Below are 25,594 nucleotides of genomic sequence, written 5' to 3'. Positions count from 1 at the left end.
GCTCGAGCGGGGACCCTGTTTTCTGAAATTTTAAAAATGCATTCTGTGTTCTGTTTTCCGTTCTCTTTCACTTCTAAGCACTCTTAGGCATGCATTGAGCATTGTAATTGAGTTAAAGAGATAAGAATAAAGCCTAAAGAGGAAAATGTGAATTTAAGAACGGATTGAATTGTTGGTGACCCTTTTGTGTTCATGGACTGTGTAGGGTCGAGCTCCAGGGCAAACCAACCAACCGATCACTGTGAGTAATATTGATATTTCAAAGTTTGTAAATTGTCCAATTGCTTATTTCTTTATAAGTTTGCTAGTTTCAATTATGGACAACCGATTGACATAAATGATTGGGCCGAAGGCCGATTGATATGAATGATTGGACCGAAGGCCGATTGACATGAATGATTGGGCCGAAGGCCGATTGATATGAATGATTGGGCCCAAGGCCGATTGACATGAATGATTGGACCCAAGGCCGATTAATATGAATGATTGGGCCGAAGGTCGATTGATATGAATGATTGGGCCAAAGGTCGATTGACATAAATGATTGGGCCAAAGGCCGATTGACATAAATGATTGGGCCGAAGGCCAATTGATCTAAGTGATTTGGCCGAAGGCCGTCTGCTGTAACTGTTTCAAAGATTGCTTATGTATCCACTTTATTTGATATTATTCACTGGGCTTTCGCTTACGCTCATTCATGTATATGTAGGTGAGCCAAGGGACGTCCAGAACCAGCCCCGGTGAAATTGTGAGAAACAGTCAGAGTTTTGAGGAGTCAACCCAAACGTCTCACGCACGAGACTGTCTTCGATTTTGTCCTTTGTTATAGCTTTGTTATGTTGGCAAGCATTGGACTACTTTTGTATATAAGTCTTGGGTTCGACTGACTTAAACTTGTATGACCCTGTATGTTCAGTGTTTTGTGTTAGTACATATTTGATGTGAGTTATTAACGTATAAATGTTTGGAATGTTGTGGTGTGCATATAAGCACAGCTTTATGGACAAAGTTTTAATTTGCTTCCGTTTGGCTCCTTTACTCTGATGAGTTTTGTTTTAATTGATTTGAGGCCGTAGGTAATCTCGCGATCACTGGTTGGTTATGGCCTTAACCCATAGGGGCGGGTTAGGGTCGTGACACTTACCGTTATACATATAACTTTGTTCCCTACCAATTGTTGATTGACTATCACATTGTGTGCATGTAGCAGGCACCGGTTTTTGCCACATTGGAATATATTCAAGGAAGTGGCGAAGCCATTCTGCTTTTTTCCTAGCTTTATCTAAAGTAATGAATTCTGATTCCATAGTAGACTTAGCAATGAAGTCTGTTTGGAAGATTTTCAAGATACAGCCGCCCCACCAAGAGTAAAGACATACCCATTAGTGGACTTTGAGTCTCTAGTATTCGATATCCAGTTTGCATCACAGTACCCTTCAAGTACTGTTGCATATCTAGTATAATTAAGCCCAATGTTATGAGTAAATCGGAGATATCTTAGAACCCTTATAATTGCTTTCTAGTGTTCTACTCCTAGATTACTCGTATATCTACTTAATTTACTTACTGCATAAGCTATATCCGGGCGAGTGCAGTTCATCAAGTACATTAAGCTTCCAATAATTTGGGCATACTCTAATTGAGAAATACTTTCCTGTACATTCTTAGAAAGAAACAAATTAATATCCACAGGTGTTCTAGCAAGATGATCACCATCTTTGCTGAATTTGTCAAGTATTTTCTTAATGTAATGAGATTGTGACAAAGCATAACCTTCTAATGTTTTGGTAATTTTCATATCAAGAATTACATCAGCAATCTCCATGTCCTTCATGTCAAAATGTTTATTCAACATTTTCTTGGTAGTTTTAATCATGTCATTATTACTACGCATGATGAGCATGTCATCCACATAAAGACATACTATAACATAACCAATGTTTGTGTTTTTAATATAAACACATTGGTCACATTCATTGAATTCATTTGACATCATTGCTTTTTCAAATTTCTCGTGCCATTGCTTTGGCGCTTGTTTTAAACCATATAATGATTTAACTAATTTACACACTTTCTTTTCTTTTCTTGGAACAGAAAATCCTTCTGGTTGTTCCATATAAATTTCTTTATCTAATTCACCATTTAAGAAAGCGGTTTTTACATCCATTTAATGAATTTCTAGATTGTATAGAGATGCAATGACAATTAGTATTCTAATGGATGTTATTCTAGTAACTATGAGTATGTATCAAAGTAATCAAGACTTTCTTTTTGTCTAAAACCTTTAACCACAAGTCTTGCCTTGTATTTGTCAATTGATCCATCCGCTTTTATTTTCCTTTTGAAAATCCACTTATACCCAAGAGGTTTACAACCTGGTGGCAAATCCACCAATTCCCAAGTGTGATTTTGCAGAATGGATTCAATTTTGATGTTTACAACTTCTTTTCATAAAGGAACCTTAGGACTGGACATAGCTTCTTTAAAGGTTAAAGGCTCATTTTCTAACAAAATGTTAGAAAATCTGGACCAAAAGATTTTAAGGTTCTAGCACGTTTACTACGCCTAGGTTCCTCATCCTCATTTTAATCTATCTCTTGCTCTTGTTCTTGATCATGACTAATAATAGCATCATAAGATCTTTTATTAGTACTAGTCTCTTGTCCAGCCTTGTTTGGAAACACATGTTCGAAGAATGATGCATTCCGAGATTCAATAATAGTATTTATATGCATTTTGGTATGTTCTGATTTATGAATCAAAAACCGATATGCACTACTATTCTTGGCATAACCAATGAAAATGCAATCAACTGTTTTAGGACCTATCTTAGTCTTTTTAGGACTAGGAATAACCACTTTAGCCAAACACCCCCACACTTTTAAGTATTTGTAGGATTGTACTCTCCTATGCCACAATTCAGAAGGTGTTTGATTCACTTTCTTTCGGGGTACTTTATTTAAAATATAATTAGCAGAAAGTATTGATTTCCCTCACAAGTTCTGAGGTAATCCAGAACTTATTAACATGACATTCATCATTTTTTTTAAAGTCCTATTTTTCCTTTCAACAATTTCATTTTGCTGAGGTGAGTAAGGAGCGGTGGTTTGATGAATTATTTCATATTCTTTACAAAATTCACTAAAATGTGATTCATATTCACCACCTCTATCACTTCTAAGTTTTTTCATTTCCTTACCAAGTTGATTTTCAATTTCATTCTTGTATTCAATGAAAGTTTCTAAAGCTTCATCCTTGGTTCGAATTAAATAAACATAACTATATCTAGTATAGTTATCTATAAAAATGATAAAATATTTTTTCCCACCTCTAGTTTGAATTGATTTAAAATCACAAATGTTATTATGAATTAATTCAAGTGGTTCCGTACTTATTTCAATTGAATGAAAAGGAGTTTTGGATAATTTTGCCTCAATGTCAAATTTAGGTAAACATTCCATATTAATTAATCTCCTTAAAGATCCATAATTAACATGTCTAAGTCTACAATGCCATAAATTTGAAGACTCATGCAAGTAAGAAGAAGATGTAGTTTTATTAATAACAGAGGGTACAACAGTTATTACATTCATTTTGAAAAGGCCATAAGACATGTAACCTTTTCCTGCATACATCCTATTTTTGATAAGTACAAATTTGTCACTTTAAAAAACTAGCTTAAACCCATTTTTACTCAACAAAGATCCGGAACCAAGGTTCTTGCGAATGTCCGGTACATGCAACACATTGTTGAGAGTGAGTTCCTTTCCAGATGTCATCTTTAAAATAATCTTTCCTTGTCCTTCAACTTTGGAAGTTGAGGAGTTGCCCATAAAAAGTTGTTCACCGTTGTCCACTATAGAATAAGATGTGAACATCTTTTTGTCGGCACAGATGTGACGAGTAGCACCAGTGTCCACCCACCATTCCTTAGGATTTCCAATAAGGTTTGCCTCGGAAACAATTGCAGAAAGATTTATGTCATCTACATCATTGGAAATATTTTCCACTTCGGTCATATATATGGGCTTGAGCAGACTTCTTGCTTGTTCTTCTTTTGTTTTTGCCTTTGCTACGGCAATCTTTGGTCCGATGTCCCTCTTTGTCACAGATGTAACACTTTCCATTAAACTTGTACTTTTTAGTTTCCTCTCCTTTAGAGTCTTGTGATGAACCTTCTCCAAAAAACTTTCGTTTCTTTGCTTTTGGAGCATGTTCCCCCACATTTGCCTTAGACTCCATTGGATGCTTACCAGCCCGCTTTTAAGAACTGCGGTTGTCCTCTTCAATCCTTAAATGCACAATCAATTCTTCTAAAGACATTTCTTTATGCTTGTGTTTGAGGTAATTCTTGAATTCCTTCCAACCTTCTGGTAATTTCTCAATTAAGGCAGCAACATGGAAGAATTCACTGAGAGACATGTCTTCTGCGTGAATGTCATATAGAATAAGTTGGAGATCTTGAACTTGGCTAATTACAGTCTTAGAATTAACCATCACAAAATCCAGGAATTTGCCAATCACAAATTTCTTTAAGCCCGCATCTTCTGTTTTGTACTTTTTCTCCAAAGACTCCCAAAGTTCCTTTGCTGTTTTGATAGGACTGTAGACATTGTATAATGTGTTGTCAAGTCTGTTCAAGATGTAGTTCCGGCAAAGGAAATTGGCATGTTTCCAAGCATCGACTGCAACAACCATTTGCCGGTCAGTTTCATCCTCATTCAGAGTAGGAGCATTCTCAAGGAGAAAACGAGCCAGGTTCAGAGTTGTAAGATATAGCAACATTTTCTGCTGTCATCTCTTAAAATCAGTTCCTAAGAACTTCTCTGGCTTTTCACCGTGATTAACTGGCACAGTCACAACATGAGGGGTTGAAACAATTGCAACCACCACACTAGTACTTGTTTGAGCATTAGGTTGACCAGTTTCAGTGTCATGAATTCTAAATTATAAAACAAAATTATAATTAGAATTTTATACTACACAGAAAATTTAAACCAAAATCACAGAATTAAATTCTGTAAAATAAAAGAAACAAGATTTGTAACTTTTATTTTCAATTAATTTGAAAATAAAATAAAATTTTATTTAACCAAATTAATTCCACACATAAAATTAAATTTCTATAACACTTCAATAATTAAAATACTGAAATAGAATTTTAATTAATGAACACTCGGAAATAATTTCTGAAAACCAAAATTAATTTCTGACAAAATTCCACAAATAAATATTCTGAATTGTTAATGACTACTACTAGTTGTCAAAGAAGAAAGACAATATATTACTACTATCTATCAAACAGTATATTACTACTATTTGTTTTCCAACCAAAATATTATTTTGTAAAATCACAGAAAATAATTTCTGTAAGAAGAAGAAAGAGAAACGGAAACAAATGAAAAATTCTATATAAACAAAATAATTCGATATTCGTCTTAAGATTGTTAGAACAATCTTTTGTGTACAACAAATAAATTGAAACCAAATCAAACAAATAAAATAAAGTGGCATTTACATACAAGTCCCATTTTGTGAACTTATACTCCATTAAGTCTTAAATAAAATTATTTGCTCCTTCAAGTCTCATTAATTTTTAATAGCCCAATTTATCCTTCCAAGACCTCCTCATAACTGCCAAACATCACTGCTGTTTTCATTCTCTCTCTCTTCACAGTTGCAATTTGAAGTTCTACGCAACTTCAGTTCGACGAACATGGGTGATTCGATCTGGGTCTTGATTCGTCATTGATTGAAGCTCGATCAATCAATTTCGCAGGTCACTCTTCGACTTCGAATCTGGATTTCAGTTCGAGATCATGACTTCTGCTCTTGAATTCATCTGCGACTCGCATCAAACCAGTTTCGAATCTGGTTTTTGTTCACTTGAGATGAAATCGTACCTGGGCTGTTCTTTGGAGTTGTTTTGGACTCGATTCACTAAAATCAACATGTGGTTTCAATTTGTGCTCTTAGTTTGTGACTCAAGGAATCCAAATCTGGATCCATTTCAGATCGCCCGTGAAGCTTACTCAAGTTCCACCAAATTGAACCAAGAACAGGTCAAGAAGTACGCAGATCACACCAGGGCTTCAAATCGAATCCCAAATTGCAACCTTCCAAGTAAAAAACTTCACCAGATCTGAAATTGTAACCTTATGTACTCGACTACATTGTTCTTCTGAATTCTAATTTGAAATTGAGAACATTCTCAGTTTATAATATTCTCAATTTTAATCATGAAAAAAATTGAGAAATTTCTCAAAATTGATAATTATAAATTTCTTAGTTTTGATAATATTCTTAGTTCATACTAGAAAAAATTGAGAAATTTCTTAGTTTTGATAATTATAAATTGAGAACATTCTCAGTTTTAAAATTGAGAACATTATCAGTTTTGGAATTAAAGGGTAAAACGTCTTTTTACCTATAAATGGGACTCAATGGTTCATAAACTTTTTGACAGAACCTAAGCTACCACCAAATATGTAGATAGGACTTTCTGGTAATTAATCCTAAAATAAATAACTTATAGAATTTATTTTACCGAACCAAATAATTTAAAAGATCAAGTCGAGTGTGTGACATTCTGTCCTTAAGACAGATTTGCCCCGCTACGGTGCTTACGGACAAGTGGCCCTAGGATACAATGATCTTTACAAATTGTAGTAGCACTTCAAACAATTTGTACAACAAACAAAAACCTTGTGTTCTATACTCTCTTTATTTTTCCTAACATAATATGAAGAATAATTTATGTAAAAGAACAAAATGGGACAGCAAGGAAAAAGAATTTTTCAGACTGCTTTTGGATCATTTCAGGATGTAAAGACTGCTGGAAAAGGGTCTCAATTTATAGGCAACTTAGGTGACTGTTTGGACAGCCCGAACAGGTACAAAATGAGGTCAACAGGTGCCAAATTCAAAAGAACAGATCTACAACAGTTTTTTTTTTTTTTTATATCTGTTAGCAGTTTTAAAACTCTCTAAAATTGCTGGGCAGTTATCCAATCTGTCTAGAACAGTTTGAACTTGTTGAACTTTGGTTTGAATCTGTTCAAATCTACTTGGACAGATTTAAATCTGTTTGAAAAAAATAGAATCTGTTCCGGTGCAACAGATACTGTTTGGAAAATTGAACTGGAAGATGTCACATTTGGATAGAAAATTAAATTCAATTTTGGCACAAATTAGAATTTAATTTCATTAAGAATTTATGGAAAAATTGAAATAAATTTTTTGCCCAAAAAATTAATATAAAAACCGACTTGACCACAACAGCGCCCGGCAAGGCTCAGCTCGGCTGGATGGATGGCGGCGGCGGCGCGCGTGTGTGGTGGTTTGGGCTAAGGTTCACTTTGTCCATAACTCATCCCTTCTACAAACGTGGGGCACCCATTGGGGCCCAACCCAAGTTAGTACTCCAAGAGCTTATATACTCACAAAAGCTCTCTTAAAGTTTCAATGTGGGACAACCCATTTCAAGGAAACCCACATTTACTTCTTTAATTGTTCATTCCACGAACCTGAAAACGACGTCAACTTCCCATTCACTCATAAATGGTTTTTACGAACCGTCTTCACCATGTGACTTGCCATGCGGCAAGGAACACGTCACCTCTTTGGACCTAGCTTAAAAGACATTTGGGCTCCACTCAATTTTAGGCTCAAAGATGGCCTAAAATAAGCCTATATAAAACCAATTTTTCCAACAGATCAAACCCTTCTCCTTCATCTGGGTAAGAAGTGTATTGAATTGGGAATGTATTGTATCCACACACACAAACAAATCCACTATGTCACTAAAATTATCACAATTGACCTGACTATCAATTTGAACAACAAAAACGCTATGGACCCAGATTTCTTGTCCTTAAATTTTTTGGGTGAAGCGTATTTGTGTTATGAAAATTGAATTTGTGTAGTGTGAGTCTTAAATATGAAACGAATTTGAGTCATACATTGTTATTTTTTGAGTGTAAAATTTCTAGGATTGTAGCATTACTGTTTGAAAAATTAACTCTTTCAACTAATTAGTTCACTTTATCCCAAATCAGTAGTAATACTACAAATTTAGACTTAACTACTCGAAAATTATCTAGCATTATCATTTTGTGATTCAAATTTATTTTACACATGGATCCCACACTGCACAAATTCAATCTCAACCACACACTCCCATTTGGGATAAATTTGGGATCCATACGTGTTGGTCCATAGAATTGTTCATCCCAAACAGTCAATGTAGTTAATATGTTTTTGAGCAGGTCTACGGACCATAAAATCACCCAGAAATTACAATCTAATGCTAGGATTTATTTATAATGGGGTCTACCATAATAAGCTTAAATATGGACCCTAGATCAAGAATTCTAAACAGTTTCTATTTATATTTTCCTAGGACAATAGACTTTTGTAAAAGACAAATATCCAACGAAATTCTACGCAACAAACAAAACATAACTAATTATTTTGGAAAAAATTCAATCCATTACAAAGTACAATGAATTGTAGCAAATTATTGTCTCTATATAGAACGAACTCTATAGTGAACTAATGCTCAATTTAAAGGGTAAATTGACGATTTGAAGACTCAAAGTAAAAAAAAAAAAAAAAAAAATTTGACCCCAAAAAAATACATGAAAATCAAACCTCGAGAATGTGCTTCATGAGTTGTCACCAAAATTCAAACCACGAGAAGAGCTTATCCACTAGTTTGCAGTATATCAAATGTTGATTCTGCATTTTCGTCTTAGTGTTGAGAAATTCTTGTGCCTATACACATAACACTTCAGCTTTTTTTCTTCAATAATTTGTTAATCATATATGAATGAAAAAAATGATGTTATAATTTGTTAGTCATATGATTTATGAGTAAATTATACTCATAAATTTGTTTTATATCTTGCTATGGTTTTCAAAAGAGATGCATAAATTTATCATGACTTTTTTTTTTTAGTTGTTGCATCCCCAAAGATTTTGGGTAGTTCAAGTATCCATGCAAGGGATTCAAATTATTAAATATTAAAACCTATGAGGAGAAATAAAATTTAAAAACAAAAATATTTCAAACATATAGTGGCGTTTTTGTAAACGTCGGTGAAAGTTGCATAAAGTATATAGCAGCGTTTGTCTAAAAGTCGGTGAAAATATGCAGTAGCGTGTACTTAAACGTCAGTGAAAATGATTAGTGGTGTTTTTAAAAAGACACAAAGCTAAGGCAACGACCACATCTTCAATGAAATGTAAAAATTATTGTAAAAACCTCATTTTTAACGGTGTTTTCGCGCCTATGCCGACGTTTTTAAAATGTCACGACATCTTAATTTTTCTATAGAATCGCAACGGTAATACAATCTTACTTAATATAAATGAAATAAGTGAACAACTCATTTATGTAATTTTTTAGTCTAATTACTAGCGTATGATATTTGAACTCTCATTAATATCTACACCCTTGTGAAACACAAATCATTACAAGAAGAAAATTGTTGATGCAGCTATAGAGAATAAGGTGAATTTAAAGAAATTTGTGTGGTAACTAGTATAGCTTGAAGACTAAAATCGACCGCTATTAGAAAAAGTAATAGAGCCGTGGGTACAAGAAACCAAAGACGTCGGATTCACTGGAGGCGTAATGTATGTTGCCAAAGGCATTTTTGTTGGCAAAATCTGCAATGCAGCTTCAAAATTAAGCACATGAATTGCTTGTTTAATTGAAGGTCAGAGATTGTGATCTAGGTGGGAACACCAAAGCCCAACCATCATCAAGCATTCCATTTCTTCTTGAACAACATATGGCCATATCTTTGGATCGACAGCCTCATCAAGAAGCCTACCGGCACCATAAAGGTCCCAAACCCACTCTACCATTCTCATTTGACTTTCTGGGACATTCAAGTCAATGAGTTTTCTTCCACAAGCTATTTCCAATGCCACAATTCCAAAACTGCAAACATCTGATTCCTTATTTGCATTGTCTATGATTAGACATTCTTGTGCCATGTAGCCCCTAATAGTTGTCTGTAAGTCTTTTCTGTGATCAACAAGTCTAGCTAATTCAAAATCCCCAAGTTTAGCATTGAAATTTGAATCGAACATGACATTGTTTGATTTTACATCCCCGTGCACCACACACTGTTCCCATTCTTCGTGTAGACAGAACAATGCTGAGGCCAAGCCTTAAGCAATCTTGTACCTTCTTGCCTATGTCAACAAGCTTTTTTCTTTGAATAGATGGTAATCTAAGCTTCCATTTTCCATGAGCTCATAAACAAGTAGGAGTTATCTTTTGTTATGACACCAACCAACTAGTTGCATCAAATTTCTATGCCTCAAATGACTAATGATCTCCACTTCTGCTGGGTACTCCTTTCTTCCCTGTTTTGATCCCTTTGTTATCCTCTTCACAGCAACATAGGAATTGGATTCCCTAAAAAAGCCTCTATAAACCCCACCAAATCCTCCCTATCCAAGCTTTTGATCCTCCGCGAAGTTATTTGTTGCACAAAACAATTCACCGTACGAAAACTTCTTCGGCCCAGTACCTGTTTCAAATTCATTGTCCATGGACATATCAAGGGTGAACTCCTCATCTTCTTCTTGTGCTATTATTTTCTTCCACAAGATAAAGCCAAGCAGTGTATAGCGATCCCGGATTTACCCTTGTTGTACAGTGATCCGGACATGTGTCCGTGGATGTTGATAGCTGATCATTATCTTGTTTACATCCTTTCTTACCTTGTATTTGAGTTATAGGATGTGTTGGGCAGGTTTGTTACAGGTTGGTTGAGTTTAGAAACCAAAACTAGTTGCCCAGATTTTGACCTGTCCGCTCGAGCGGGGGTTTTGGCGCTCGAGCGGGAATTGCACCCATCCAGTATTTCCTGTGCAGTGTTGGACGCTCGAGCGTGGGATTGGCCGCTCGAGCGGGGTTGTGTGAGTTCCGCTCGAGCGGGGAGTTGGAAGCTCGAGTGGAGACCTGGTTCTGTAAAAGTTCTGGGAGTGTGTATCCGCTGCTCGAGCGGGATTGTTGACGCTCGAGCGGGAGTCTGTGAGTGACGCTCGAGCGGGGTGTTTGACGCTCGAGCGGGGCGACTGGGTTTAAGTTCCGAGTTTTGACTTTTCAAATCACTTTTTCACTTTCTCTTCTCTCTCCTACTTTTCCAAAAATCCCATTGTTGAGCCTCTCACTCTAGAACTCTACCTTCTCTCTAGGTTTTGATCTAGTAGGAGTGATTTGCTCATCTTTGGCCTTTACAAAAAAGTTGTTGATCGTCGAGGGCTACATTTTAATCTGAAAATTTCGGGATTTGGAGCACGTTGGGTTTTGTCATCTTCTCCCTTGGGGCTCCGGATTTGAGGTAGGGATATCCTACTCCTCTCTATGGATTTTGTCTTTAAATTTTAGTATTTTGAGATGTTGGGGTTGGTTTGGTAATTTTGTGAAAGTTTGGGGCTTTTGTGTTATTTTCCAAAAGTTGGGGTTTTATTCATAATAAACCTAGATGCATGTTTGGCATAGAGTAATGGAATAAATGTTGAATCATTGATGAAAATGGGACCTAAGGGTTGTAATGTTAATTATGGAAAATGCCCTAATTACATTGGTTGATTAATTTGTATAATTAATCGTTGAAAATGAGGAATTGATTTGAGAAATGTGGAAATTGGAAAGGGAAGGGGTTAAAGGGTGTAGTTGGATTATTTATCGCTCACCTAGTTGAAATGTTGATTATATATCCATTGTTGCATTTATTTTCTGTATAGAAATAACTGCTTTGGGCTATCGGTGGAGGAAAGTCGTGATTGTTGTAGACAATGCATGATGATTAGGCAAACTGAAACTAATCACTGGAATGTGTCATTGAGATTGACGGTTGAAAGAATACATTAAATTTATGTATTGTGTGATGATGTGTATAATTGTTGTTTATATGCATTGTGTTGTGTTGGAGGAGATAGGGGATGTACTCCACGGTTTAGGGAGAGATAGGGGATGGACCTCTAAACCGGATGTGTTGGGAGGAGATAAGGGATGGGCTCCATAGATAGAGCTCATATGCTTATCTATTAATGTGTTGACAGAGCTCATATGCTTGTCATTGGAAGTGTGATAGTGCTCATATGCATATCTGTTGAAGTGATGATATAGCTTGTATGCTTATCTGTTGTTGAGTGATATAGCTAGTATGCTTATCTAATATGAAATGGGAAGTGTTTGATATGAGTTATTGTCTCATATGAGTTGTTTGGCCAGGTTCTGAGCCATGGTTGTAATTTGAGAATTGAAAGGAATTGGAAAATGAGTTGTAATATGGACTTGTATGTCATGAAAATGTAAAGTGTGATAAGGGAAAGTATCAGTGTTGACCAACTATCAACTGCTAATCTTTTAGTCATTGTTCATATTTGGTTTAGTGTATTTCTACTGGGCTGTGGCTCACCCTATATGGGAATATCATTTTCAGGTACAGGTAGCATGCCACCTCCAAGGACGTAGCTTGGGAGGCTAGAGGCGGACACATTTTTTGTTGTCTTATTTTTGATGTATTACATGTAAATTCAAGCCAAGGGCTTAATGTGTAATTGAGTTAGTACTCTTTTGTTGTAACCAAGTGTTAACTTGGAAAGCTGTAAGCCTGTAGGGCATTTGCTTTTGTCGTTAACATGTAATACTTTTTGTAATGAAACTCTGATAAATGGAAGAATGTGGAACTTTTATATATCAATGCATGTCTCTATCGATGGGTTTAATGTTGTTGTTTTGAGGGTGTTACACCGTGCCAACCCACCAACCAAAATAATTGAGCCAATAGTTAATCCCACTACCAGTGCCTTCTTGTTTGTTTTTTTTTGCAGGGATTTGCAATGTCGAATTGAATTTCCATGATTTAATAGTATGTTTCTCAGCAGAGTATCCTGTTGCAGCTGATAAGCCAATTGTAACCCATTTTGAAAAATACATGCTTAAATTCATATTCAATAAATTAAGGGCACTTATGGAATTATTTGGAAAACCATTGAAAATAACACTAAAATTTTTCGAACTAGAATTATAACTAATCCAAGCTTCATATTCTATCCCCCGTGTTATATCACAGTTCCATATTTCAATAGTAATAGATTGGAGAGAGTTGATATTGATACTTACATGAGGTCCCGGGATACTGTCACGGTCAATCCCATGATTGTAATAGGTATCAAACTCCACAGCAACAAAAGAACTAAATGATCTGATTGTACCAGGTTTGATTGGAAGACCTATGGCACCACCTTTAATAGGTTCAAACGAATCACTATTATAAAAAAAGAACGCAAGCCCATCTCTATACTTGTAGCTTCCTTCTGAATCAATGACAAACGAGAAATAGGTGTTGAAGTCCATTTGGTTTCCAAATTTTTTGTCCCAAAGGAGAAGAAGTTCGCTATATATCGCTCAACTGGCTTGTAGTGGTGTGTTGGTGGTGCGTTGGATGCCTTAGTTTGAGATAGAAGCATCACCAGTAGTTTTTATGACATTGGCATGACTGGTACTGATATTGAACTAGTTGAAGTTCAAAGCAGTTGCATGAAAAGGAAAGTAGCAAGGGATGTTCACATAAAAGAAGAAGAAAAAGATAGAACAAAGAGGAATATGAAGGGGGTGCCACTGCCAAAAGTTGCAGACAGCCATAGCCATGGTTGGTTGTAATAAAAAAAATTTAGTCGCCAAAATTGGGGACCAAAAATTATGTTAGTCGGCAAAAGTACAATATTTAGCTTCTAAATTTTTTTAGTCAGGGTATAGGCTTGATCTTTTTGGTCTGGGGATTGGAGCTGGTAGAGCCTCCACTGCTGGCTTCTCAGCGTTGTTCACTTCCATTGGAGGTGGGCTTGATGTTGTGGAGGCGGCGACTTCATTTAGAGGAGTTAAGTCCTCGGCTGAAGAATCTTGGAAAGGTCCATCTGAAAGTAAGCCATCATCTTTGCTCTAGTTTAAACTCTTTTTATCTTAGTTTATCATTGCTCTCTGGGTTTTTGAGTTGGAGAGATCTATTTTGTTTTGATATATGTCTATAAATATATATATATATATATATATATATATATATATATACATATGTGTATTTATCTTTTGAGGCTTTAGATTTGTTGAGCCAATTTATTTCTTTTGAAGTTTTTAGTTATGAGAGAGATTGCTTTGGGAAGGAGGGGTTGCTTTTGTTCTGATTTCATGGGCAATTTATTTTAGGTATGTGTTCATGTTCCAGTTTTCTATGACAATATATACATATCTATAAGTGCTAATGGTTTAATTTTTTTTATTTTTAATGTTTTATTCTGCGTGGGTTATTATGGATATTTATTTTTGTGTACGAAGAACATTTGGTCTGTATATGGAAGACATTTATTTTTGTACAATCCTCTATTTTGAAAATCTAGTGTTTTTGTATGTAATATTTAATTTAGATGGATTATACGTGGTTGGTATGGATTTATATGATATTTGGAATATGATATTACAAGTTAAAGTTTTTGGATAGTTGAAAATGAAATGGGTATTATTGATAATGGATTTAGATTATAATTAATAGATGTATTATTCTATATATGTACAGGTTACAGGTTGCATTGATAATAGAATGCATATAATTTAGAAATTAATGAAAAATATTTAATTTGTGCATTTAAAAAAAATTTAATAAATAGAGCTTTTGGCGACTAAATATTTAGTAGCCAAAAAATAAAAAGGGAACTTGTTGGCAACTAAACAGTTAGTAGCCAAAAAAATGAAAATTTTTGACGACTAAGAAATTAGTAGCCTAAAAGGAGCACCATGATTTTAGTGACTAGAAATTTGGTAGCCAAAAAAGAGTGCCACGTTTTTAGCGACTAAATAATCGGTAGCCAAAAGAAACCAACGGTTTTTGGTGACTAAATATTTTAGTCGCTAAAACAGAAAAGCACATTTATTGAAAACTTTGGGTGACTAAATTTTTAGTCACCAATTGGCGACTTTCGACGACTAAAAAAAAAAAATTAGTTGCCAATATCTTTCCCGACAATCATCCAACGACAAAGCTGGCGACCAAAAAATTTAGTCGGCAAAAATTTTTGGTGACTAAAAATGACTTTTGACGACTAAAACTTTAGTCTCCAAAAATATAATTTGTTGTAGTGAAATTAAGTAGACTTATTCAATTAATTGTTTAGAAGTCTTGTTGTTGAATAGTCTTTGTGATTTGTTGGATACACTTATTATATTTTTAACTATAAATCTCTTTTTATCTTTGTTGATAAAAAAAATTTAAATAAGTTGAAAAAAATTTAATTATGTAAAAATTAAGGGAGATATGCTTTTAATTTCTACTTTCTTATTATTAACTTTTCACTTACAACAAGTTAAACTAAATAAATGCATTGGAGTATCCATACTTCAAAGCCCAATATACGTGTTAGGATTCTAATGCTAGCAATCTCGTATAGAAAAATAGTAACCTTTAAATAAGTAAGGTTTAGTGATGCTTTTCTTTTAAAAAAGTAGGGTAAATTACACTGTAGTCCCCGCATTTTACCTCTTGTGTCATTTTAGTTCCTACACTTTCAATTGACTCAATTTTTACCCTTAATTTAAGATTTTGTGTCAATTTGATCTAATTGATAACTTTGTTAGTGTTTTTGAAGAAAAAAAATGATCGTTGAATCGGTTAAGGTTAACTAATTAACTTGAGCAAGTTTATAATTTCATCCTTAAAAGTATGACACTTGTCACTTATGTGCATATTTTTTTTTTTAAAAAATACTAATAGTTGTAAGTAATTGGACTAAATGGAGACAAAATTATAAATTTAGAGTCAAAATTGAACGAATTAGAATTACAAAGACCAAAATGACACAAGGGCCAAAATTCCTTTCACATTCAATATTGCTTTTTCTCTCTCTCTTTGACGGTTGTCACTAAGGTTGCTTAGACCATCTCTAATGATATTCATTTTTTCTCTCAAATTTAGTTAAAATATGTTTTTCTTTTATCTTTTTTATGCAAAAGTAATCAAATTTTCAATTATCATCTCTTGTAAGACCTTTTTTCTCTACTTATTTTTTATCAAAAATATTTTGTCCTACTTTCTTCTCCCTTCACCTTTTAAGGAAAATATGAGAGATGAGAGAAAAAATAATTATTTTAATTATAAAGAGTAATTAAACCATCCTCAATATAGAGAGCGAAAAGTATTCCTTAATAGAGAAATGAGTATGGAGGGTTTTCCCTTCTTTTCTTCTTTTTTATTTAGAAAAAATTTCATTTTACTCTCCAAATTATACCTCAATAAACAATTTAACCCTTATACTTCTTATAATTTCAATGTTACGCCTAAACTATGTGATTTCAGATCAATTTTACCTCTGCTGTTAGTTACCGTTTATAATCAAACGGAAGTTGTTGACGTGGCACCGAAATTTCGTTTGAAATTTTATTTTTATCTCGCAAATTATCTCCAAAATATCAATTAGACTTCAAACTTCATATTGTTTAGGTGTTTAATTGATATTTTGGGAATAATTTGAGAGTAAAATGAAATCTTAAATGAAGACGGCAGCTAACGGTAGGGGTGAAATTGATTCAAAATTAAATAGTTTAGATGTAATTTTGAAATTATAAGTATAGGAGTTAAATTGATCATCGATGTATAGTTTGGGGAGCAAAATGAAATTTCCTTTTTTATTTATATGAAGACTAAGTAGATTGTTGGAGATAAATTTTTTGTGTTATGACTCTTTAGGCTATGTTTGGTTTAAGAATTTGGATAGGATGGGACTCGAAACCAAGATCATATGTTTGATAAAGTAGACCCTTACAACTTGAACAACTCATACTATGTGTGCATTCCTCTTGTCATTGTTCTTATAGTAGCATAATTTTTTTAAAATTGCACACGCATCGCGTGTTGACCAGTAATTTGACAGAATTTATTGACACTGTGGGTCTTCTTTCATCACAAATGAATTGAAAACATTGCATGGAAATTTCTTAAGCACTATTATTATGGGGAAATTCTACTATACACACTCCATTTCAAGGGTGTAGTATATGCACATTTAATTATGTCATCTTTTTTTAGTTATTACCAATTTTCTTTTTTAGTTATTTTAGTTATGACTCATGAGATATTTGATTATACCTAATGTAATGTTTGGCTATGACTTGTTTTTTTTTTCAATCACTACAAGAAAAAACACCTTTAGTGACCACCTATTTTTAGTTGGTCACAAAAAGCATGGTAATCTGCCACCAAAATTTATTTTGGTCACGGATGATGGTGTTTTAGTGACCAACATTTTTTTGGTGGCTAATAGTTAAGTATTTGTGACCAAATACAAAATGTGGTCGCCAAAAGTGATGGCGGGAGCGCGAAATAAAAAGGGCGGGACATCAATCTTTTGGCTACCAGTAGATTTTGGTCACAAAAAGGAAAAATGATACACACTACGTCGTTTTGAAATTCTTAAATAAAAAATATGTTTCTGAGCCTTGATCTTCCCTCATTGTTGCCCTCTTCCTTCCCTCATTGTTGCCCTCTTCCTTAATAAAAAAAAGTTTCCTGTTTCCTTGAGCTTCCGATCGGTTCATCAAACCCTACCCACCATCTCCTCACTTCGTCCCTTGGGTTTGCCGCTCTTCATCTTCGCCTCCACCTTGTACTTACCAGGTTAGTGTCTCTCTCTGTCTCAATCTCTCTTTCTGTTCATGTATATATATATAATCGATCGATTGACCATCCTTTTTCATCGTTGCAACTCCTCACTTCCGATCGGTTCATCAAACCCTTTCGGCTCTGCCATTGTGCTTACCATGTCAGTCTCTCTCTCTCTCTCTCTCTCTCTCTCTCTCTCTCTCTCTCTCTCTCTCTCTCTCAATATACAATGATTTTTTTTTTGGATCCCTTTAATCTGTCTTGTTTCATCGAATGCTCTCTGCAATTTGTTAACTCACTGCCCTCATTTCTTTTTCTAGTGAAGAATCTATATCTATGTCTATGTCTATATCTATATCTCTATTATTTGAGTTTCATATATACTTTCTGATTTTTTTTTTAATCTCTATCATTTGATTTTCATACATAGAATTTCTGATTGATTTGTAATCGATCTGTGCTTCTCTCTCATTTTTCTTTGATTTTCATACTTTCTTTTTTTTTTTTCTGAAAATTTTCTCCTCTGTTTGTTTGCTGAGAAAACCGAGCATTAGAACCAAATACAATTAAAAAATAGCTTCCCGATTAGTAACCCAACTGGTCTTGGCTTGTTGCAGATGCCAATCTTACCTGTGTATATATATAGATGCAGGACTTGTGTGCACACTACACACAGGACTTTGCTTTCCCCCCTTCTTTTTGCTGTTGTTTGGTTGCCAAGAATTGTAGATGAAAAGAAGCAAAATTACTGTGTCAAGTACTACTGAAGTAGTGATCAATCTTTGAAAAAAAGTACTACCCAAGTAGTGCTTGTGACAAATTCCAAAGATTTTCCCTGAACCCAAACATGTGCAAGTGAATTTAAAAAAAGAAAAAAGAAAAGAAAAAAAAAGTAGATGAATAGAGAAGGAGAAGATTACAGTGTCTATCAAGAACCTAAGTATAGTGTTTGTGAGAAATTCCAAATATTTTCCTTGAACCCAAACACATGCAGGTGTTCTCAGGAAAATATTAAAGATATATGTGATGAGATATCTTCACCTGTATAAGATTTTATTTTATTTTATTTTGTTTTGGGTGGGAAGTTTAGAAAAACCATCATCTCTAGTTGAACAAACAAACACTAGGAGAAACTGAAAGAAATATAGTGCCCCATGGTAGTTAGGCCAATGAATCTATAGTAGGAAATCAAAGTCAAAAACTTGAAAAAGCTTATCTCACTTACCTAATTGTTGTTATTAATTTGATTTCCACCAAACATCATATATCATCATTTAATCTGCTCATCAAAATGCAACATTAATCTTTTAACAATTTAATAATTAGATGTTTTTAATTTATTTTACTTATTCTTACCTCCTATGTTGTAAAAAAAAATTATCACTTCGATAATTTCTTTAAAAAAAGAAGAAGCAAATAATCCTATAAATTGTACACAACAAATAATTTATTTGACAAGTCTATAAGATGAAGATATGGTTCATTCAATATATCTGTACACTTTATTAAAAAGCATTCCCACCATTCCTTTCTTATGTATATATTGGATATTCTCTTTTCTCTCTCCCTATTGGATATCCATAGTGTTGGTCCTAGGTGATCCTTTTTGCACTATAAAAATGTTTTAAGATGTCTCTGTTTTAAAATGTTTTAAACAAATATTTTAGTTTGGTATTTGATTTATTAGACTAATTAATTTAAAGAATCAAGTTCGTGGATCCCATTTGTGTGGATCTCTTTTCTATTGGCAACTATTTCCCATTGGGCAGTGGCGAAATCTTCAATAACTAGATCGCGGGTGTTGGTTAACTTGATTGATGATTGCCTATCAACCACCAATTTAATATTAAAAATAAAAAATGAGATAGAAACCGATCTTGTCTTCCATTCTGTTTGTTTTCTTGCAATATATATATATATATATATATATATTTTGGGAAATAACAATTCAGGATATATTTTGAACGTTAATTACAAATCTGTCAAATATATGATGCAGATGAGCATTCATTATGACTTTAATTGTATTAGGTGGTGATGCAGATGATAGAATGATGATGCCCTTAAAATTTTAATCTGAAAAATATTTTTTCTTTTTTTAAAGTAGAAAATATTATTTTTTCAGTTAATATAATTTGGTTCTTTGTGCTGTAGCAGCAGCTTCATGCTGCAGCAGCAACTTCCTGTTGGTTCTTAATATTTTTTTTCTTCTTTTCTTCGCAGCAGCAGTAGTGTTCAATATTATGCTTATTGAATACTAAAACAACCATAATGGAATCAATAACTATTATAGTTGAATAATATAGGAAGGAATGTGAGATTTGATGCTTGCCTAAAGCGTATAAATAACTTTTTCACCTTATAACAAAATTAACCTCCAAAATAGGAATAAAATTCATTTTTAGTTAATTGGTTTTTGCTTTATTCACCTAACATAATCTTCACTTTGTAGGTCACCAAATATGGACAAGAGTTGGATGTCAATTAGGAATAGATTGAGTTCGGAGTATAGAGAAGGGGTTAAGTCATTTCTCCAATTTGCAATGACAAATGTTGGCATAGATAATAGAATTCGTTGTCCGTGTATGGATTGCCTAAATTTTGAACATCATACCTTTAAGGATGTGGAATATCATTTGATCCGAAAAGGGATATCACTTTCATACAAGACTTGGGTGTACCATGGGGAAACTGTTTCTGTCAATCAACCTCGTGTGTGGAATAATGACAATGACATTGAAGGTGTTGGTGATGAAGGGACAACCAATGAATGCCTTCACGTTGAAGATGAATTGTATGATATGTTAGATGACTGTCACATGGCGCATATTTTTGATGATGATGAAGAGGGTGAGCAGAATGATAATGAGCAAAGAGAAGATGGACGAAACTTTGATAAATTGTTAGAGGATGCTCGTCGTCCATTATACCTTGGCTGTCAGAAGTTTACTTTGTTATCATTTGTCGTTAAGATGCTTCATATAAAAGTTTTAAACAAGTGGAGCAATAAGTCTTTTGACATGTTGTTAGGCGTATTGAAAGACCTTTTACCAGAAAGGGCTGCCCCCTGCCCAAACTCTGACTCTGCGGTCTAGCTGAAGAAGAAGCAGCTCTCTGACCCCCACCCTTCTGCGGGCAAACAGAAACCTTATGACCCAGCTGGCCACACTTGTAACAGGTGAAATCCCCCTGACCACCTCTCCCGGAGCCTGCACTCGGCACTGGGAAGGTCGATCTAGCAACTCCACCCTGCGACTGCTGAGGGTTAGAACCCCTCTGCCTCCTGCCATCACCTTGGCCATCTTGGCTCCTCTTGGAGCCTCTCTGCCCCTCATCCTCCTCCTGCATCAAGTGCTCCATATGAGCTGCAGCATCCACTAGGTGCCTATACTCACGGATGAAAGATCCACCAACCCTCAACTTGAGGCCCCGCCTCAACTTCCGCTCAAACTCATAACAACGGCGTTCCTCGGACGCCACCAATTCAGGTGCAAACCTGGACAAACTGGTAAAAGTAGCCTCAAACTCGGCCACCGACAAGCCCTGCTGATTAAGCCGGCTAAACAGATCTCTCAGCTTCTCCCTAGCTGCTGCAGACAAAAACCTCTCCTGGAAAGCATTTACAAATGCCTCCCAAGTACCACCAACACGAGCCTTCTCGTACTTCCACCATTGACCCGCATCTCCCTTCAGCTGGAAGGATGCCAAGGTCACTTTCAGTGCTCCGTCCTCGATGCCAAGCATCTCGAACGTCTAACTCATTTGCTCTAGCCACTCATCAGCCTTCAGTGGCTCCTTCGGATCCCCGATAAACTCATCCGGATTAGACCGGAAGAACTCCCTCTTCAAGAAAGAAGGCCCTACCTCAGCTGCCTGATTCCCTGCTCTGAGAATACCCAAAGCTCCTGCTATCTCTCTGGCCAAGGCACCCATGGCCTGCTGACCCGCTGGCTCGGCCACATTGGCCTGACCAACTCCCTCCTGTACTGCCGGAACGTCATCCGGTACAGGTACTTCCTGCCTCGCAGGTCTACCACGCCTAGCACCTCTTCCTCGTCCTGACATCCTAATAAAGGTACCCAAGACTATTAGCACATTCGCAAATGTGCCGAAGCTATAACACTCGCGTCCTAATGCATGGACAACTGTAATTCACTCCATGTAAGCACATAAACACATAAGCACTTACGAATTTCATTTCCGGATAATGATAGTCCCGAGGCGTTACTAGAGTTCCGGCTAGAAACAACATTGATCAAGTGCTTTTCCAACAAGACTCCCAGAAACCCAAGGATCCAATCAACATCCTAGAAATTAAATCCCATACCCAAATAAACACATAAGCATGTTATCAATTAAACACATAGCATGTGACACTACATCTAAGTCTCTATCAAGCGAGACAAACCCATTGTGATACTAATCACTTCCCACGTACCCAAAGTATTCAAACCTGGTACGCTCTGATACCAAGTTGTAACGCCCTCAAAATAATAACATTAAACCCATCAAATAAGACATTCATTGACATATGAAATAACCACATTCTTCTATTCATTAGAGGTTGATTACAAAAGTATTACATGTTAACAACAAAAGCAAAATGCCCTACGGGCTTACAGCTTTCCAAGTTAACACTTGGTTACAACAAAAGAGTGCTAACTCATTTACACCTTAAGCCCTTGGCTTGAATTTACATGTAATACATCAAAATAAAACGACAAAAGTATGTCCGCCTCTAGCCTCCCAAACTATGTCCTTGGAGGTGGCATGCTACCTATACCTGAAAATGATATTCCCATATAGGGTGAGCCATAGCCCAGTAGAAATACACTAAACCAACCATGAACAATGACTAAAAGATTAGCAATTGATAAATGGCCAACTCTGATACATTCACATAAATCACATATTTATGTCATACGACTTATGAGTCCAAGTTACTTTTCATTTTCCCTTTTTCAACAGATAAGCATATTAGCTCTATCACTTTCTCAACAGATATGTATAAAAACTATATCCCACATTCACAGATAAGCATATAAGTTACATCCACATTTCACAAAGATAAGCATGTTAGCCCTATCTTCACTTCTCTAGACAAGCATATGAGCTATATCTACACTTCTCAAAGATAAGCATATGAGCTCTACCTTCATTTCTCTAGACAAGCATATGAGCTGTGTCTATGGAGTTCATCCCCTATCTTCTCCCAATACTATCCGGTTTAGAGGTACATCCTCCATCTTCCCCTAAACCGCGGAGTACATCCCCCATCTCCTCCTCTACACATAATGCATATAAACACAAGGGTTCTATACACAATCAATCAATACATAAATTTAATGTATTCAATCCACCGTCATATTCTATGACACATTCAATCGATTAGTTTTAGTTTGCCTAATCATCATGCATTGTCTACAACAATCACGACTATCCTCCACCGATAGCCCAAAGCAGTTATTTCTAAACAGAAAATAAATGCACAATGGATATTAAATCAACATTTCAATTCGGTGAGTGATAATTAATTCAACTACACCCTTTTTCCCTTACATTTCCAAATCTCAACATTTCCGTTTCATTTCCTCATTTCTCACAATTAATTATCCCAATTAATCAAACAATGCAATTATGTCATTTTTCATAATTAACATTACAACCCTTAAGGTTCCATTTTCATCAATGATTTAACATTTATTCCGTTACTCTATGCCAAACATGCATCTAGGCTTATTATAAATAAAACCCCACTTTTGTAAAATTACACAAAAGCCCCAAACTCTCACAAAATCACCAAACCAACCCCAATATCTCAAAATACCAAAACTTAAAGACAAAACCCATAGAGAGGAGTAGGATATCCCTACCTCGAAGTTTGAGCCAAAAAGGAGATGAAGGCTCGAAGATCAACGTGCTCCAAATCCAAACTTTTTCAGATTAAGTCGAAGCTCTCAACGCCCTCTATCTTTTTAACAAAGACCTTAGGCTAGATTCACACTCTAGGGAGATCAATTCTTAGAGAGAATGTAAGTTTAGAGAGAGAGGGTCTCGGATCTAGGGTTTGAAAGAAAAAGAAACCGAAAAAGTGATGTTCAAAAATGCTTCTGTCCGATGATATAAAACACGCTCGCTCGAGCGAAGACTTGGTCGCTCGAGCGACCAGACACAGAAAACTCTCGCTCGAGCCAAGAAGTTCTCGCTCGAGCCGAAAACTCAGAAGTGCGCTCGAGCGAAAGAATGCTCGTTCGAGCCAACAACTCAAACCCTCAGGTCTGCAACCAGAAGCACGCTCGAGCGACCAACTTCTCGCTCGAGCGAAGAACAAACCAGACCGCTCGAGCGAAGAAAAACTCGCTCGAGCCAGGAAATGCAACTCTCAGGTCCAGAACCAGACGCAATCGCTCGCTCGAGCGAAGCCACTCTGGCTCGATCCACCAGACACAAACTCAAATCTCGCTCGAGCGACCAACTCCTCGCTCGAGCGAAGATCCAAAAATCTGGGCAGCAGCACTAGGCTCCCAAACACAACTAACCTGTAACAAACCTGCCCAACGCATCCTATAACTCAAATACGAAGTAAAAAGGATGCAAACAAGATAATAAACAACTACCAACATCCACGGACACATGTCCGGATCACTGTACAACAAGGGTAAACCCGGGATCGCTATAACCTCCCCCCCTTAAAGAATTTCGTCCCCGAAATTAAGCACAAGTTTCAAAAATAGGTTTTTCTCCATTTTAAACAATGTTACACTTTAACATTCAACAATTCGACCCATTACTGGTCACTCCCTCCCTTTAACAAGAGGCATTTTCACAATATGTAAATAACATATGTACTTTCAACATGCATTAACATTACGCATTTCCTTTCCAATTTCAACAATATATTCAACATATATAATGTTACATTCAACTTCCATATGAGGCAAGTTCCATAACATACTTCCAATAAACCAAACATTTTCAATGTTTCACAACTTAAGACATATATAAAAGCTCTTAAGTTCAACAATAGTTCAAAATTTAAATACAAGATTACATATCAACAAACAAGTCCGGATATTTCTCACGGACTCCCAACTCACGTTCCCAAGTGGCTTTCTCCACTCCGTGATGTTTCCACAAGACTTTCACCAAAGGAATGGTCTTGCCACGCAGGACCTGATCCCGCCTATCCAAGACCCGAACCGGTCTCTCCTCATACGAGGCATCCTCATCTACCTCTAAATCGGTCCAATCCAATACATGTGATGGATCTGGCTCGTACTTCCGAAGCATACTCACATGAAACACGTCATGAACTCCGGACAACTGCGGCGGTAAGGCTAACCGATAAGCAACCTCGCCAATCCTCTCAAGGATCTCAAAAGGACCAATAAACCGAGGGGACAACTTCCCACTCTTTCCAAACCTCATCATACCTCGCCTAGGTGATATCTTCAAGAGGACATGATCACCTACCTCAAACGCCAAAGGCCTCCTCCTACGGTCGGCATAACTCTTTTGTCGACTCTGGGCTGTAACAAGCCTCCTACGGATAAGCTCAACTTTCTCCGTCGTCTCCCTAACCAACTCCGGACCCAACAAAGGTGCATCACCCACCTCGGCCCAACAAACTGGAGACCTACACGGTCGGCCATACAAGGCCTCAAACGGTGCCATACCGATGCTAGACTGAAAACTGTTGTTGTAGGCAAACTCTACCAAGGGTAAGTGCCTCTCCCACGTCCCACTGAAATCAAGGACACAACCCCGAAGCATATCCTCGAGGATCTGAATAGTACGCTCGGACTGCCCATCAGTCTGAGGGTGATAAGCCGTACTAAAGGTCAACTTAGTGCCCAAGGCACTCTGCAAGCTCTGCCACAGCCTGGCAGTAAAACGAGGATCTCTATCTGAGACGATCG

At 36.1% G+C, this 25,594-nt stretch overlaps 1 pseudogene; it reads right to left on the bottom strand.

Moving 5' to 3' along the window:
• Window positions 1–9,723: 9,723 nt before the first annotated feature.
• LOC145803925 (L-type lectin-domain containing receptor kinase IX.1 pseudogene) lies at window positions 9,724–13,387 on the bottom strand (annotated as a pseudogene).
• Between the last annotated feature and the right edge of the window lie 12,207 nt (window positions 13,388–25,594).

The sequence above is a fragment of the Camellia sinensis genome, chromosome 12 (genome assembly GCF_055761805.1).
Source record: "Camellia sinensis isolate YWXY chromosome 12, ASM5576180v1, whole genome shotgun sequence".
NCBI classification, from domain to species: domain Eukaryota; kingdom Viridiplantae; phylum Streptophyta; class Magnoliopsida; order Ericales; family Theaceae; genus Camellia; species Camellia sinensis.
This window is presented reverse-complemented; position numbering and strand designations above follow the sequence as displayed.